The 16,777-nt window shown below is 39.2% G+C and overlaps 1 protein-coding gene across 4 annotated transcripts in view; it reads left to right on the plus strand.

Annotated features, from left to right (window-relative positions):
• Positions 1-16,777, plus strand: part of HTR1F (5-hydroxytryptamine receptor 1F) — a 103,755-nt gene that overhangs the window by 32,519 nt on the left and 54,459 nt on the right. For all 4 annotated transcript variants that reach the window (XM_021541329.3, XM_021541340.3, XM_021541312.3 and 1 more), the window contains exon 2: positions 15,558-15,658. The gene's annotated coding sequence lies outside the window, so the exon portion shown is untranslated. The remainder of the gene's footprint in view (positions 1-15,557; positions 15,659-16,777) is intronic.

The following is a 16,777-nucleotide window of genomic DNA, read 5'->3' on the forward strand; positions in this document are numbered from 1 at the left end:
ATACAAACTTGTAATGCAACAGATAGAACTGGAAGCTGTGCAAGATAAAAAAATTGCTTTCATGCTTATCAGCGTGAAACTCTGGATCAATCTTCCAGACAAAGCAGTTGGGATGAGGAACTCTCACTCTTTTAAAACATGATTCAATCACATTACACAGGGATTTATAAACCTGAGAAATTCTGCAGACTGAAAAAACAAGTCTGTACTACAGACTCTTGAGTTGTTATCACAGCAGTACAGCCAAAACAATTACTATTAAAAAAAAAAAAAAGTACACCTATACTGTATTAAGCCTCTGCATCAGAATTCCTTTTGTTTACTTGCCAAGAGCAAGAAAGTTCTTTCCACCTTCCACACATCATTTGTTTTCCAAGCTTTTTTTCCTCCTGCCCCAAATCCTGTTTGATAAGTCTCAAGTGTCTTTCAGCATTCAGCTTTACTGCCCCAAGTTTGGTCCCATTGACTGCTGCAGCTCAAAACAGGCTGTGAGTAGCACGGGCCAGCTTCCCTGCCAAAATTCAATTCCCAGGTCTAGGGGCATCAATTCCCCTGCACTTCCCTCAGGCTAAGCCAAACCATTTCAGTACCAGCTGAGAAAAGCAAAAATAAATAAAATAAAATAAAGCAGTTCACTACCTTTAGCAAGAGAGAAACTTTTGGAGCTCTGGACAATTCTTGCATCATATCACCTACTATTGCAAGTACTTAGTCTTTTACAATATTTTGTTTGTCCATGGCTTCTGCCATTTTATCACATATGGCCTGTGTCTTGGTAACAGCATAATCAAGCAATTTGCTCCTGGACTGCATGCAAACATTCAAAGTAGATGTTTTACAGACCTGTGGTCAAACAGCCTGTGCATGCAGGAGGCTGCCACAGGTTTCCTAGCATCTAAAAGAAATTTAGTCTTGTAAAACAAATAATCATAGATGTGGAAAGTATGTTTATATAAGTGCTCTGAAACAGCAGCTGAGCTCTTCTGAAGTTGATAGTATTTACCTCAGGCCAGGAGCACTGTTCAAGCTCTGAAAATAATTGGCAGCACGCCCTATATAACTTAGTCTGAGAATTAGCTTGCTAAAACACAGTAATAGGCATCAATTTCCTAATACCCTTCCACCTCAGCATTTTTAACACCTCCCCCTTGACCAGCAGCTCTAGCTGACAATAAACTCCTGAGACCTTTTCCTACTTATGAAAATGCATTAAAGTTACTCACTGCACAGAGAGCTCAGCAAGCTTCTTCCCCTCCCTTGATGGCTCTGACTGGACTTGACCTGTCCCCGGCTTCACTTGGAAATTTCTCCTTCCCCAGGTGGCCTCCAAAACCCACCTGGCCCCAGCCAGTCCCGTGACCTCCCCTCCCAGCCCACTCCATGACCTTTCTCTGCCCTTGCACACAGGGCCCAGTTGGATTCAGCTGGGGCTCATCTGCCCCCACCACACTCCTCACCTGAGTCAACCATGTAGAGCAGCAGGGAATGCACTCAGCAGACAATTTTATCAATTCCATAATTGGAATTGTTTTAACTGAACAAAACATGCTGCAAAATGAGTAGGCAGTAATGGTAACTATTATCACTTGCACTATTCATGTGCAGTGACAAGACAGTATGACCTAACTGCATCTTTCCTGTAGTTCAGCTATTATAGACATCACAGCTGTGATTTCCAAGAATGGTCTTGGCAGTTTGGACATGCTGCTGCCAAAAATAATAAGCGAATTGTAAGTTCAGTGTCACAGCCAGCTTTAAATATTAATTCATCCTCTGATTTTGTTTACTAACATCTAAGATCTCTGCTTTTACTTTTCTGTAATCACAGTCTTTGCTGAAAGAGGATCTTGGGGATAAATGCAGGAGGATTCCTTCTCAAAATAGGAATAGTTCAAAAATTAAATCACCCTACCATATAAATGGAGGAGCAAATTCTACATAAAAGTAAAATTAGTATGCTGACTGAAAGCAAACAGGGAAGGAGAAAAAAGAAAACAACTATATCCCTTATTTAATAATGGTTGTTCATTACAGTTTTCAAAAGTGTGATCTCCTCTAGCTACACATTATGGTTTAAAAAACATGATGGAACTCCCCAGGTGTGGGAGTTACAATATACATTATCAAGGAAAACAATATATAAACAGATACAAATCAAAACTAAGACAATCTATTTAATCATTTTCATAGAGCTGTAGTACTTTATGATTTCTTCCAAATATCATTCACTGAAATATCAGAGATTAGTTTTCTCCATAGGGTAGTACTTTTAGAGAAAATCATCTACTAATTAATATTAATTAAGATCATAAAAGATGAAGTATTGTATAGAAGGCAACTCTCTAGGATGAGAAACATTAAAGCATCTGTCTGCTTAATGGGTTGAATCCTGTCTAAGCACTCAAGCCCACCCTTCTATCAGCATCCACACTGGCCATCCCTTGCATCCTGCACTCAACCTGGCTTTTTTCCTGCTTCCCAGGAATTTAGAAATGGAGCCTGAAACACAGATTTCAGACATGACACTGAAAGAATTTGAACCATGTTGCACAATGGGTCTCCCGTTTCCAAGTGTTGCTAATTACTTTTAAGTTCAAGATTGAAAAATATGTTCAAGCTAGGGAATATGTGGGAAGCTGTGAGCTAGGTACATCTATTGATGGGTTCTTCAGGTCAGAAATGTTCTTTCCCCTTCTAGCAGTCCCATCCTGGAGATCAGGATGGTCCCTGCATGCTGGAAGCGTGTCCTTGGTGCACTTGTTATCAGGGGAAAACAAAAAAAATGAGGGAAACTGGAAAAAGAAACTAGAAAACCTACAGATCATAACTGATGACAACAACAGGGATGGAGATTAAACAGGATCTTTGGTAGGGGCATTTGAGCCACCATCAACCTTGGAGATAGCATCCAGTAAGCAACAAAGAGCTGACAACAAATGTCACAGCCCTGAGCCAGGGCAGCCAAGTCTCTCAAAGGCAGAGGTGACAGAGAGTGCTGATGCCCTCAGTGTCCTGACAGGGGGTCCAGCCCTTCTGTGGAGAGAGAGGTGAGGGACAGGAGAGCAAGGTTCAGGAGACAGACAGTTCTCATATATACATATACTGGAGGAATGGGGTGAAAAGATAGATCAGTTTATTTGTAGATGATTCTAGTGCCAAACCCTCTAATTTGGAAGGAGAATATCAGCCAGCATATTGGACTGCATGCTGGGTGGAAAGTAGTGAGGAAGATGAAAGGGAAAAATAACAAAAAGAAGCAGCAGCTAATGGAATCAATTTCTGAAAACGAGACTAAAGAGTTAGAGATGCATGTCCCTGCCATGTAGAGGTCTAAACGTGTAGGAGGAGAGCGGGGGTGGGAGTTCATGCAGGCAGAATATGACATCCAATACTGACTCTGTCTATCGTCTAAAGTTGTTGAAACCCCCTCTTAAAGAAAGCATGCTTTTACAGATACTCTTCTAACAATTTCTTCACTTCAAACACGGAACAAAAGAAATTCAGGAAAAAACTTTTTCAAATCATGATGGAATTAAACACACAATTAAAAGGTGACTGTTAAAGCAGGTATCACCTGAGCTTATTTTCGTTTTCTAAATGCAAGAAACAGTGTGAAATCAATATAAAAGAGAGAAAGAGTTCATTGCTAGAAGGTCATTTAAACAAGGAGCTTCTTAAGAGATGTAAAGCAACTTCAGTATTATGTAATCCCAGTCACTCAGCAGGGTTCAGAGACCTACTCTCTTCACGGATATCCCTCCAGACTATACCAATACTTGAAACACTGCAAAACATTTATTTATGCTTTTATAGTTTATAGTGATCACAAAGAAAAGCCTTCCCTGGTTTCTAAGTGTTAGGAAACAAATCCTACCCAGTTTTGTGAGGCAATCTCTCCTGCAGATGCTGTTGTGAACTCACAGAGCAGTCACAAGTTCTGGGCCTTATTTGCAGCCATGCAATCCCACTGTGCCCTGAAGAGAAAACAACACATGCAGTGGAGATCAAAAACACATAATGGCACAGACCCAGATCCCTAGAGACAAACTAACAGCAGAATAAATGCTCTGAGTCATGAAATAGCCAAAAGGACAACCACTGACATGAGGTAAAGCTGAAGTCTGTCAGAGTTTGGGCATTTTTGCATTAGCAAAAAGCTTAAACAATCAAAAGAAATCTTGTTAAACACCTGTTCCTTGTATTTCCTGCTGTTGCATCCAAATATTATTTATATTCTGTTCTTTCCTTATTTAGTTTTCAGGTTACAATATCATATCACCCTCACAGTCAGAATCCTGCTTCTTCTTTTATTCAACCTTTTTATTGAGATCTGGAGACTCTTGGTGTCTCATTCCTTCACTCATATGCAAATATATACATAGATATAGATATATCTAATACCCTGCTATGCATTTTCTTCATGATCTGAAGATGCTTTTTTAACATGCTATTCCTGTGCTTGTAAATAATGAGGACCAATATCGAGACATTTTAAGACACACAATATAAAAATATTTACTCCAAATGCTCAGAACAAAGTACCCTTTAAAAAAACCAGCTGTGTCCTGTTTTCTGCTAGCAGGAGAAAAAGAGGTGAAAAAGCTGCACTGATCTCCGGATGCTGAAATTGGCTGCGTCACTTAATCAAGCATCAAATCACTTAGTGTGAACATAAAGGAGAGCTGTAGCGTTCAGTTTTTCCTTCAGTTTTTGAGAGGGCATGACTTAAGTCAGAGTGTACCCAGAAGATGAGGAGGAGGAGGACAGGGATGAAGAGAGAAGCCTTTGGAAATTGCCTTTGGCTTTTGCCTCTTCCCTCACGCTTTCTCCCTCCCCTTTCCTTCTTCCCCTCATATTTGTTCTCCTCACTCTGAGCAGCCTCCCTTGAAACTCCACTCCTACTGTCACCACCCAGCATTCACCCTACTTGTACCTACTCTCCTCTCTATCTTCCTGGCACCTCTGGAGCCACCTGCTCTATTTTATCATCAATCCTTCCCTTACCTGCCAAGCAAATATGTCTCAGCTGTTACTATCCCCACTACTAAACCAGATATTAGTCACTGCAGAGCCCTTTCCCACAACAGAAATCCTATCTGCTCAACGAGCCACATGGGTCCTGTGGTATTTAGGAGTAAATCTAATTGCTTAGGCTCTTTGAGCACAAATCATAAACCCAATGCCAGCATTAACCACATCCATGCAGGCCATGGCTGGTTATGAGCCATTTGCCTTATCTCCAGCATTGCTCATCCAAACTTTTCTTCTGTGGAATCCTCCAGTCCCTGAAGGTTATGGTTAAGCTGAGGGCTAGCAAAATCCCCCTTTCTTGCCCAGCACTGTTCCATTGCTGTGCCCTCTTTCCTGTGTCTCTTGCCTTGCAAAGTAGATTGAGAACAAGCTGAGTAGGGCAGAACAGAATCTTGGCTTAAGTCACTCCTTCCCAGGCAAAGAAGACCAGCCATGGGTGCATTTTTCCAAGCCAACTTTGTGTTCCAGTCCCCACAAGCAGATCAAATGCTGCCAGAGATGGAGATGGCAGCAGTTGCCAGTTTTGAGGCAGTCACAATCTCCACAGAAGCCACCCTGGGGCAAGTGCCAGCCCTCCTTTGCATCACATGAGGTGAGATACAGCAAGACTATCAACTTGCACATCTCTGGAAACACACAGCCAGGTGTTCCAGTCTTGACAAGTGCCACATTGGCTAAGAGAGGCTTCAAACAACAGGGTCTGTCTAAAAACCCTGCGATCTTTCCTGTTTCAATCTCCGCACTTAGAGGATTTGATATTTTAAGACTATTTTCCTCCCGGCTAGCTGAGCTTGCAGCTCTGCTTTAACAGTCTACAGTCAGGATAATGAGAAATTTGGTTGGACCTCACCATTTCTGGCTCAGGTTGTACCTTGCTCCAACATTGCAAACTATTTTAAGAGGTGGGAGAAGGGTTTTTTAGGAAAGGGAAGAATTACTAATGATTGAAAAGTAAGCAGTTCTGTCTTCAGAAGCCAAGGGGGGAGGATATGAGCCTGAGGTTTAGGACGGGAAAATAATGAGATGAAACACTTATCTGCCTTTTCACTATACATCCAGCTTTCTTAAAGATGTGTTTTCTCTGAGGGAATCTGAATATGAAACTCTGAGATGTTCTGCACATTTTTTCCTTTACTTCACAGGTTTTATCTGAATTTTTGCAGCAGCAAATCTTGGTTTCAGATTCTTGAACTGCCCATAAACAATAGTGGAAAATTTATGGTGGAGCAAGCACAATATAAAGAATTAATTTCACAAGAATATAAAAGAAAATATTCTAGATTACTCCCCAAGAAATGGTCTGTGTGCACTTCAATATTTTCAATATAAAACTGATTATCTAATCTTCTGCATGAACACAGTGTACTTAAAATCAATAGCATTTTTTCAATTTTAAAACCTTCATATTTTGAAGACTGATCTTTCTTCTACCTGTACATTCTTATCCTTTGCAATGTTAAAAGATGCTGAGGACAATGAAAAATTTGTTTTCTGTTTGCTGGAACTGAGTGAAAGAACCAGTTTCAAGTATGATTAGTTACAGTAGCTTTGCCTACCTTCATCCCCTCCACTGCACACCTCATTCCAGCCTCTTGTCCTTCTCTAACCTCTCCTTGCTTACTCTCTGTCCTTCCCCCTGGCAGGGAAGTTGGAACTCCGATGATCTTTGAGGAATCCCAGCCATTCTAGGATTCTACCGAATGTCCTATTCATCAGTAGGACAGGCAGGAAATGTCCTGCCATTGGTATTTGTCTGCTTTAAAGAACATCTACCACTTCTTGACAGATTGTGTGGATTTTTCCATTAAGAAAGGAACAGATTTACTCACTTCTTCAAAAAAGCACTTTCATCCATTGTTGCTACTTACAGCTTCTTCAAGGCAGGTACTTAAATACTAAGATGTTTTAGGTCCTAAAAGTTTCTAACAAGCTGAAATCACTTCTGCAGGTCTTGCACTCAGATCCATATCTCCTCCTCTCTCTTGCCTTTCCCTATTGTTAGATGCTCGGTTTCTCAGAAGTGCTATGCATGGTGAATTGATGAGCTGTATCTTGAAAATTCCCAACTTTTCTGTAATCTACATCTTCCCCAGAGAACTGGCAAGCCTAAAAAGTTTAGCTGCAAATATGTCAGCCTGAACCAAAGAGGTGCAGATTGAAGGCAGTGACTCACTAGCTCACGATGGAGTGGCTTTGCGCACTCAGGTTTTTCCCACATTAAACAGTTCTAGGAGAAAAAATTGTGGGGCTGGAGACTATTTTGGGGTTTTTGTTTATGTGAAGACTTCTCCTCCCATATTAGCTTCTGGTTTTGAACAAAATGAAGTAAACCTAGTAAACCTTTTTCACAAAGAAATATAGTTAATAAATTCCGTATTCTATCATCCATTTTTTCTTGGAATTTGCTGATATAGGCTCAAGTGTGCACAGATATCACCACCAAGTCTACAAAGGAAAAAAGAAAATTTCTGTAAGAGAAAGTGATCTGACAAATGTTCACATTTAGTTAAGCCTGGAGAAACTGGATGAGGTGCAAGTGACCATCCTTAACATTGAAAACTTATCTAGCTTCTGATCCATAGTGAAAGGGAGAGCTGGCAAATTTCTAATCTTTCAGCAGAGAATGGACAACAGATAGTGCAGCTATCTCAGCAAGTGGAGCAAATGAAAAATAAAGTGGTTTCACTCACAGCAAAAGTCAAGCCATTAAGAATTTGCAGCCTGTAGCTGGAGAGGACTGAATGAATGTTTTTGTCTCAGAGTAAATAATAGCAGCAATGGTCTGTGACTTACACTGGAATACAGTAATTACCATGCTGGATCATAGTGGTACCTCACCTTTAATCAAAAACAGGCAGAACACTAAACTGGCCACCCTGGGCTGGAAAAGGACAAGGAAGAGAAGGGCATTTTCTACATTTGGTACTAGAAACTGAACTGTGTGATTTTCGAGCCCTAGCACATCATTTTTAAACTAAACCCTACTGTGACGTGTAGACACTTTTGATGAATAGACAGATGCAATTCAGTACACAATTGAGCAAAAGATTTTGGAGAGCTTTTCCCTGAAAATATTTTAGATAAATCTAAACATCTTTACCTAAATCTGTGGTCTCTTTAGTTGATAAAGTTTTTATCCCAAATGTAAAACAAAACTGGCTATTTCTGCCTCCACTGTCTTTTAAATAGAAATGCAATTACTTTTGAGCAACTTTCAGGTACAAAGCCAAAATAAAGAGTGCACAGCATTTTCAAAATTCTCGTATTTCTATGGCATTAAAAATTGATTTCTTCATAAAAGAAGTCCTATTTTTCCTCATTTAATTACAAACCTCTCTACAGTGTTCTCAAATACATCAACAGAAAACACTCTACATGCAGAAAGTTAGAAGTGATTTATAACTACATATTAAAATTATGTGCTTGAGATGTAAGCTCAGCCAGGCTGCAGTGAATTTTCCTAAACAGATCCAGATTTTGGATATGGCTTAAAGATTGGAGTGCTGAAACAAAATGTAATTTAGCAGAATGAAGAGCAATTCTTTGACTGTAAATCACCATTAAACACATCTGTTTCAAAAGGTACCTCTGGCAGCAGCATCCTTTGGAGCTGCATTCATCAGGGCCTCACAAACACCAGCCAGTTTTGAAAATATTGTGTAGAAGTTGAAATTCTTAAATTGAATTTAATTGAAAGCAGCAGTGAAGGATAATATAAACATTTATGCTAGCTCTACAGGCCTTCTCTGGAAGAAAAACATAATCAAGTACCTTTAGTGGGCCCCTGCTGTATCCATCACCATTTCTGTGTTTCACAACTGGAACTCTTCCCCAAAAACTCTTCCAACAGCAGCACCTGCATCAGGAAGAAAGGAGTTAAAAAGCCTTAACATATTTCTGTAAGCCAGCATGGTAAATAGACTTAACGTGTTTCTGTAAGCCAGCATGGTGTCCAGAACCCCCAAACTCTGAGAGTAAAGACGAACCAACACCAAAGTTGTTTGTCTCCAAAGGGTTGCCAAGCCACTGATAAAACTTATGGCAAGATTCCCTTTCATTTTCCAAGAACTTTGTCTTGTTTAAATCTTGTATCACCAGTAGCTATATTTTAAAAGAGAATGACTATTTCAGGAAAGTTTGAGCCATATGATAACTTTGCTAGAAGAATGTTACACAGGACTGAAGGGCTGCCTGCTCTAGAGACATGACCTTTTGATACGTCAGACATTTGTCTGTTATACCAGTCCAGAAACAACATACACATTATTTAATCCCATACTTAGTCCTCTGTCTGTTAATCCCTGTCTTTCTTCACTAGAAGTGCTCTGATTGAGTGATTAAATGACAAGAAAATGAACTCGTTTTAGCAACAGAGCTTTTGCAGAAAGATACTGGTGTACACCATAAACTTAGATGACCAAGAACCAGCAGGTTACATCAACAAGTCTATTAATACAGCTAAAGATTTTATTTGCCTTTAATTCTGAATCTGAGGCATTTCACTATTTCCTAAGTAAGTCACAGATTGTTCTTCAAATTACTTTGAAAAAGACATTTTTCTCACCAAAATGAGAGCCCAAAATTTGTCATGGGAGAGACAGAGATGTGGAACTGTGGTTATAACTTTGTTGGCAGAGAAGGAGGTAGTTTTACTGCATATTTCTTCATTAATTAAAATAAACATACTTTCTCCTTGAAAGTAGAGTTGAGGTTTTGTTTTCAGTCTTAATGCAGAAATCATCCTTTTCAGTTTCCTGATCTGTCAAGGTTTGACAGACAAGTCCTGAAAATTGTGACAAAACTCTGTGGTTTCCATTAGAATTCTGAATAGAATTCATATCACTCTGGCTCAGGTTTGCCACTTTTTGGAACTCTTGAGTCACTTCTGACCTTGTTGCAAGGCTTGAGGAATTGTTTTTTAAAGTAGACAAGGGGGCATTTTCATGAAATTTCCTCTACTTACGTGACTCACTGAGGAATGATCCATACAGAAGAGCATAAAGCAAATCTGACTTTTTGGCCTTACTTATTGTGTCCTATCTCCTCAGACTTCAACCTTTCAAAGAATGCTAGGGCTAGAGTAAAATGTCTTTCCAAGCAGTTCACAGCCCTAGATGGGAACTTACAGGCTCTTTATGATACAACATTCATTTCCATGAGAAAAAGTTCCCTCAGTCATGGTTAATCAATGCCTGGGAGCCTAAATGGTTATAAATATTGTATCCAGTACTTGGATTTATGTTTCATAATTGATTCATCCTGAAGCAAAAGAGAGGGGAACACACATTGACATAATTCTGTTGTAATTCCACTTCAATTATGTAATTCCTTAACCTTATTAGCCAAACTGGTAACAGTTTGACATTAAGAAGTGGGAATGCTCACAGATGGTGAGGGCTTGCTTAGCCACTGCTACTTCCACACTTGTGTGGTGTATGTGAGGATACAGTGATTCAGTTTACAGTTTAATACAAACACCAAAAACTCTGTTGAGGAGAAAGAAACAATCCCACAAGTGTAATCTCGGTTTTTTTGGTCTTTTTTTTTTTTTTGAGTTAAAAGTGATTCCTCTTTGCAACTTCACACTCCCTTGTGCATTATGAGCCAACTAAGTTTATGTAGTCCTCATGGCAGAAATGGGTCTTTAGGAACAGTAAAGAAATCAGTCTTTCATCCTGTTCAACAACCAACAATTTTCCCTTGCCATAAGGTGAGGACAGATGTGGGAGGCAGGCTAAGTTCCTGGAGCAGCAGAGGCAGGCACAAAGTATCCACAGCCTAATCAAGACAGGCCAGGCAATCTCATCTTTGTGCATCTCCTGCCCAGCCCTTCTTTGAATCCTCATCTGCAATTAGTGATGACATGTTTCTAATCCTCTTCATACAAGCCATCAGAGGATTGTAACTTCATATGGGAAATGTCAGGAGAAGAAAAATACAGAACAAGAATCCTGCCTTCTTACAAAAGCATTCAATAGCAAGGAAGGAGGAACTAAAAAAAAAAAAAAAAATCAGACTACAAGGTAGTTTGTTTAAAACTAAATAACTCCAGAAAAAACAACTGGGCTTTTGTTCCTTTGTGGGATTGAGATCTTGTTTGAGGGTGCAATTTATGCCTGCAAAATTTTATACTGAAGTAGTTGCACTTGTGAGTAGCTATTATCCTCTTTAGGTAATAAAAGGAATAATGATAACAATCAGATTTGTTTCTAGAATGGATCAGTAGCTTAAAAACTGTCAACAAGGATTATTCACAAAACCAACTATCCTACATATTTAACTCTTTGTTTTGCTGCCACTTTCTAGATTGCAAAGGTTTCTTTTAATTTTATGACAATGAACACTGGAAAGGGATCTTTTTTTTTATACACAGATGATGTCATATAATGCTTCACCCTCAAATAATGTATATTTATCATACTCAAATAAATGTTATTATTATCATCATCACCATCATTCCTATACAGAGGAAATACATTTTGAACATATTTCTCTTTTTTTCCGCTTGTGGCAGGGAGTTTTTGACATTTGAGCATTGACTCTTTCTTCTTATTTTATGCATTTGCCCTCTGGCCATTGTCAACCCCTGCAGTCTGAATAATGAATTCCTCTTTATTGCACTGACAGTGTGCTGTCATTATTGCAGACTTCTTCTCCTCTGGAAGGCTGGTTTGTAAGTTATTTCTGAAAAGATATACTACATATGTGTTTGGGATTTATAGGGCTGTACTGATCCATCTTTTTCTGGAACATCAGATGCAGCCACTGTAAATTTAAAGAAAAAGAGAATTCTCATCCAGCTATGGATGTCAAGCCATTCTAGGGAGTATTATCTGCTTCTAACTCCTTGCTACTTTTGTACAGGAAACACAAACTCAGCTCATAATCACAAAGAGATTTCTGTTTGCCTTTGCAGTAAGGTTGTAATTTTCTTTATGCCACCTTCACTTCCTGCTGCCTTTTGAAAAGACAAAAACTTGTGTGTGATCTTGAACTTAGATCTTCTGCATGATAGGAAATGATGCTGCTAGCTGAGCCTTTAAAACAGCAGTTGGATTCATGGAAAGCTGTTTTTCTTCCATAATTATCCTAGAAAAAGGTACAATTTAAAGTCTTACTTAGAATCCTCCACACAGTAAGAAAGTCACTTTTATTCTTCTCATGGAATTATTGCAGATGCTATTTTTAACCTCAAAAAAGCTTTCCTTTCACACATTTCCCAAGATTTTTCCCGTTGTGTTTCACAAGACCAAAGCCCTCATAATATCAATATCTTTGCTAAGAAAGGAGGGCAGGAATTGATAGTTCTGGGTTTTCATCACTGGCAGACTTCAACCTGCATAACAAATATTCAGACTTGAAGTAGGAGTACCCTGAGGCTTGAGAAGCAATGGAAACAATAAATGTGTTTCAGAGATGGAAGCAGGTCCAGAATTTCTTCTGCTGGACTATCTTCCTAGAGGAAGTTGCTGCCACATAAAAACTGAGACTGTTGGGATTTTGAGCAGATGTGAAATTATTTTATATTGGGTAAAAAGAAGTTTGAGTTTTGTTCAGAAATATTAAGTCCTCATATGTACAAAACAACTGCAAATCCTTTAAAAGCTTAGCTTCTGTTTATTAAACAAAAGAGAGAGTTCATAGGACTTGGGGTAAGTCCCCTTTTTTTCTGCTTATGTGGGGATGTTCTACCATAACAAAAATTACTCTAATTGTAAATTACCTATTGATAGTTCCAAAAATCCTTATTTCTGCAGTTTTGTAATGTCTTCTCTGTCTTCGGCTGCATTTAGCACTACTCTAAACCCAGCCTCACTTAACTCATTGAGCATTACCTGAGTTTTTTCTCATGCATAAAAGAAAGCATAAATCCACATGAACATTGCTTTCCAGCTATGTAAAATTCATCTTGGAGATGTCTATTCAGTTCTTGTGCTCATCCTCTAGGTCCAGGGTACTTACATTTTAATTAAGCTGAAAATGATAAGGTAATGATAATGAAATTATAATGATAATGATAAATGAAGAGGTAAAACAGCTCCATCCATGCAGCTGTATCATCAACAAGGACTCCCACATCCTTCCCATTCAGACAAGGTCTTCCCAAGAGCTTGTAGGCAGCTTGCAAATCTCCCTGCACATGAGTGGCTGGCAGCACTCCAAACAAGATAACAGGGAGCAAATAGTAATATAAGCAGCCAGGGGGCCTCCAGATCCCCTTCAGAGGTCACTTTTCCCATTCAGACAAGAATGAAGTTATTGGATGGCAGTGCCAACAATTAAATTCTTGACTGTGTAACCACATGCATGTCAGAAATACTCCTTTTTGTATTAGAGGACAAGGAGAGAAATAGGGAATGCAATTGGAGATGGCCTGACTACAAAGAGCTGTGTCGAGATGAAGATGAAAATGTGAAGATGTAGGAGCTGAAAAAGAAGAGAAAGTGAAAAGGACAGGCTGCAGGGGTAATGCATGAAAAAGACTTTGTGCTTGTGAAGAAACAGAGACTTCTTATTTGTTAAAAAAAGCCAAATAAAATCTCTGAGGTGTTTAGGTGCTGACTAGATGTTCTGATACATAAAATTTCTTACCTGGGAATAAAGGTGCAAGATCTCAAACAAGAACTAAAGCCAGCTTCCTCTTCATCCACCCCTTAAGATGGAAAACCTTCTTAGCATTTTAAGATAACCCGAAAATTATCCCAGCTCTTGTGCACTCCTGCAGTCTCATTCAGAGCAGAGTTTTCCTACATCTGAAGGAGTGTGGTAAGAGAAAAGGATGGAGGCAATGGTTGCAACAACTTCCAAACAAAAACAGAGAAAAGGGCCATGCTGCGTCTACCTCAGTCAGTTACTGATGGTCATCTGGTGGATGCTCAACGAGATACAGCCAAGCAGGTCATTATGTTCTGAGTGCTGCATTTTCCCACAGCAGGTCATGCTGGCCCCTCTGCCTTCTGTCCTTGCCTATAGAGAGAAATCTGAATTACAAAGTAGAGTGGGAAAAACAGAGCACAGGCACTCATTTTACTTTTTAAATTCTATTATTACTGCCAACAAGTTACATTTTGAAGGTTAATGTTCTGTACAAAGGAGACTTAATTTTTGAAAAATGTCTTATGTCTACTGGTGGCATGGGTACAAAAGTATAAAAGCTTTTACTTTTCCAAGTTTTTGCAAAACAGACAGCACCGATGTTGTAACTCATAATTTTCTGGGTGCTCTCACCCCTCCATTAGCAATAATGAAACCAGAACTCCCCAAAGTTGCCCTGACAACCTCAAGAACCCACATGACCTAGTATCCTAGCCTAGCCCACAGAGCAATAGAATCAGCAAGGCTGGAAAAGAACTCCAAGATCATCAAATACAACCCTTGACCAAACACCACCTTTTCAACTAAACCACAGCACTAAGTGCCACATCCAGTCTTTTCTTGAACACCTCCAGGGAAATTAGCCATAATGCCAACAAACATGTCTGTAACCATCCTCAAAACCTGCCCCAAGAACACTCTGAGCTGAAAGAACTCATCTGATACCAACTAACAGCCAAAAGTTAGCATAATTATATTCTGGATAAATTACCATGTTATTTGATAATGTGTGAAAAATTATTAGGTTTTATCCTTTTTTTTTCCCAGGAAATCAATGACATTTCCTTATTTCTTTTGTCACTTTGTCTTCTCTTTGTTCATTTTTCTCTCTGGCTGCTATTCTCCTTTGAAACAAGAACTGCTTTTGTTATCTGATTTTCTACATTTTAAGCACATTAGCTATTTAAAGATTTTATATTTTAAATTAAATCAGCCTACTCTTGGTAGAATGATATATTTCTGCATTTCACAGTGCAGACTTTTCACAGTGCATATTCTTTTGCATTATGTTTCCTTTTTAGGCAGTTGCTTGCTGTGAGACGCTGCTAACTGGAAAAAAAAAAAAGATATCTTAAAGTTGGGAGAATGCAAGAAACAATGCCTTGCAGTTCAAACATCACATACTCTGGCATGTCTATCTCTTTAGCTAAATCACAGCAGGTTAATAATGCACAATGCCAAGTGCCCCGGGCTCCTGCTGCAGCCAGTGGGAGTTGACAATTAGCACCTGACAGATGCACTCGGTGCTAAAAGCTTGAGACACACTAAAACTGCTGGTTTGGCCAAACAGCTCAGGCTTCCTTCCCCCTTTCCTTTAACTGGTCATTTATCTTCAGGAAAGTACAAGTCAGGCCTTTCGATTTCTTGAGTTCTTCAAGTGGAGTCGATTTCTGGTGTGCCAAATCCTGCAAGGCCCTTTCTGGTCATTAGCTCATTCCAAAGTATTTCTGTCATCACCAGCTATGCTCTTATGTGAACTCTGAGTGTGGGGAGCTCCTAGCACTGGTCTCTAAGCTTTTAAACAATCATTCCCAGTTATTTGAAGAGATCCTGAAGAGTACAGTTTAGGCCTTTCTGAAAAATCTTTTTCTTCCTCTGAAGCAGACATCATTCACTGTCATTTACAGAGCCTATATTATGGTTTTTTGCAGGTTTTTGGCAGTATCCAGTGTTGCTAAGGCTGATTGAATTCCTACTACCAGTCCTACTCCCAAAGGCAGCTTTTCTAAGCTGATTCCTGACACAGGAGATGGTGAGTTGCTTTCTACCCTCACACACAGAGACTTCATACACGTGTATGTGATGTACCTGCTTTAGAGATCAAATTAATTTGGTTGGGTCTTCCATAGGGATTCTGCAAAGCAGGTTGAATACAGAGTTTTGCTGACCTCTGCCAGACTGACCTTTCCTTAAAGTAATACAGGAGAAGAAAAGTCTGCACTGCAAAAAGTCTCAAGTGGGAGCAGGGAAATGCAGCCAAGTGAGGGTTGACCTCTGGGGCTATTAAAGGCTTCATGGGGTAATCTGAGTGCACTCAGTGCAGTGGAAAGCTGCAGAGCAGCCAGGAAAAGATGTCAAAGAGGACAATCAGTTTAGAAAAGGAGAGCAGTGGCTGACAGAAGGATGACTGAATAAATGAAGAATGTCCAGCCCAGTCTGAGAAATTCAGGCACCACAGAAGCAGCATAGTCTGCAGTCCTAGATCTGAGCGACCTTCTCCACAGCCTTGGACATTTAAACACTCAACAGCTACTTTAACTGAGGGGAAAGAAACAATGGTGCCAATATAATGCTTCATTGCACAGATATATTTTAAAGACTTAACCTTTGCAAGACATTTTGAAGATGGAAAGCCCAGTAGCACATGATATTTTGTGAGAAGACTTTTCTCAATTTTTGCATTAGCAAAATGAATGATTTTATTTATGGTTTTGCCTTCTGCTGTTTTACCAAGTGACTTTTTCCATAGCCTAATTGTAGATTTTTAACAACAAAGATGAAATCCTTGTTTCCTATATAGTCATTCAAATACAACCACTTAATATTGATAGCATTTCAGAAAGGACAATTGGTTTGAATACAAAAACCTTTAAAAACAGAAGGATAAAACTTCCTGCCGCAGTATCGGGAGAAAAAATTGTAATTTAACACGGAGACATGTGAATAATAAAGCAAAAAGAAACAAAGTAAATCTTCAGCAATCATTTAATTGCCTGAGAAAATGAACATGAAATATGATTGTTCATAAATGAACATGAAAATTCCACATGTTGAGACAGAATAGTCATGTGCCACTGTTTGACAGTCAGAGACTTTCTAAGGTATTTAATCACATTGTTTTGTGGTGGTTTTTTTTGCTAGAGAAAGAAAA

Source organism: Lonchura striata, chromosome 2, assembly GCF_046129695.1.
Source record: "Lonchura striata isolate bLonStr1 chromosome 2, bLonStr1.mat, whole genome shotgun sequence".
NCBI lineage: Eukaryota > Metazoa > Chordata > Aves > Passeriformes > Estrildidae > Lonchura > Lonchura striata.